The 1788-nt window shown below is 42.9% G+C and overlaps 1 long non-coding RNA gene across 1 annotated transcript; it reads left to right on the forward strand.

Annotated features, from left to right (window-relative positions):
- The first annotated feature begins 555 nt into the window (after window positions 1-555).
- LOC129771403 (uncharacterized) lies at window positions 556-1452 on the forward strand. Its single transcript, XR_008742362.1, has 3 exons — window positions 556-808; window positions 889-973; window positions 1061-1452. It is a non-coding gene; the product is annotated as an uncharacterized LOC129771403 (long non-coding RNA).
- Window positions 1453-1788: the final 336 nt, after the last annotated feature.

Raw genomic sequence — 1788 nt, forward strand, 5'->3', positions numbered from 1 at the left:
ATTGTGTAGCTTAAAACCTTAATGCAATGGTGTCAGTTTGATGCAATGATTGCAATGCTAGAGACATCAGCGAGTGAGTAATTTGGTCGTGTCCACAGCTCAGTCCGAAACGAAGACATGTGATGACGAAAAACAAGGAAGAACAAGCGATATTCATTGCTTCGCATCTAGAACGATACTGAAAGTTTACTTTCCTCCCTTGCTTGAGACTTTTTCAGTTCATTCGTCTCTAACCTTTGTAGCATGTACCACAAATTACTTTGGAGAACCCCTCGTATTATTTTCTTCAGCTCAGAATCGACAGCGGTGTGTGCTTCTGAGTGTCTTTCTCTGTGTAGAATGAGATGCATGGCAATGCGAGTGCCATTCCCATTTTTGATTTGAGCGGCTGACCATATTGAGTGCCAGGTGTAACTCGGCGGCTCAATTTAGCCAGGACGCAGAGCACCAACACATGTCTCGTAGACTTTTTTTTTCGTTTTCTGTTTTTTCCCCAAATGGAAGAGTCTTTCGGCGGGTTTTCTTGTTCTTGGAAACCTAAAACCGGCCAGCGACTCGACTTAAACTGCGCTCGGGAGATGAAAAGACAATTGCCCGCGAATGTTTGAAAGCGGGACAAATCCAAGCACAGAAGGGACTTCGGAACGACTACGGAATTGCTAACATCGTTAACAATTGCGTAGTTCCGGTTCCAATGAATATCTGTCTGATCTGAGGATCGAAAAGTGTGGTCGCCCATTCCGACTTTGTCCGTGGAAGAAGGCGGAAGCGGTTAGTGATTTTGTACCGCGTGTTACCCGTGTTGAAGGTAAAAGTCGGGAAGTAAGTTGCATCGCAGTTGGTATATTAAAAGTTTTCCTTTTTTTTCTCCTTTTTTGAAATGTGTAGTGAGATTAGAAAACTAGTAGTGCGAATTAATTGATACGCTGAAGAAGTTAGATACTCTCCAGTGCACCAGCAAACCTAATTGGAGGTAAGCCTAAAACGTGGCACGTGGCTAAATTTACAATAATTCTATTGTGGCTTTTGTGGTATTTCGTTTTTTTTATGTGGTATGTAGAAAAAGCCGCTTACTGACCCCACGTGCGAGGTCTGGAAGTTACCATCATACTCGTCAATTCTGGTGGCCGCGCGGTGCGCTTACGCAAGACGGCACTCGCGCCAAAAGGGGAAACAGCACACAGTACGCAGCACGGAGCCATCACTCGTCCGTGTGCGTACTCGAGATTCATTGTCCCGTTCAACGTCTGCAGCGAACGACGGTAAAGCAGAACCACGTAAAACCTAGGTCGTGAGTACAAATCTATTTATTTCCGTAACTAATACATGCGCATGTAGGGAATAAATAGAGACAGAAGAACCACACAACTAATAAATGCCACACAACAATGCCACACTAGATTTTGTACAGTGTTCTTACCGACAGTGAGCGCAAGCCCGTCGGCAGAAAGAAAAGCCTGAATGAGATGAGGCGATAGAGTAGTTAAGAAACGTGCCGTTCAGAGAATCGATGGGTCAGAGGATCGAAACCCAAATTACCCAATAAAATGTTTATATAGATGTTTAAGGAAAATAATGTTCGTAATTTATGCTGTCTCGAATATATCTAAAATAAATCGTTGGGGGGAAATATATAATTAATTTGTTCAAAGAATATTATTGTAAATAAATGTTTATGTAGTTCTTGATTGTTAGGCAAGGAAAACTTTGCGTATTTACTGGCTCGCGGTGTGGCCTAAAACCCGTCAAACCGAATAGATTTTTCAGTGTTGTGAGGTCACGAGTCCA

This window comes from Toxorhynchites rutilus, chromosome 2, assembly GCF_029784135.1.
Source record: "Toxorhynchites rutilus septentrionalis strain SRP chromosome 2, ASM2978413v1, whole genome shotgun sequence".
Classification (NCBI taxonomy): domain Eukaryota; kingdom Metazoa; phylum Arthropoda; class Insecta; order Diptera; family Culicidae; genus Toxorhynchites; species Toxorhynchites rutilus.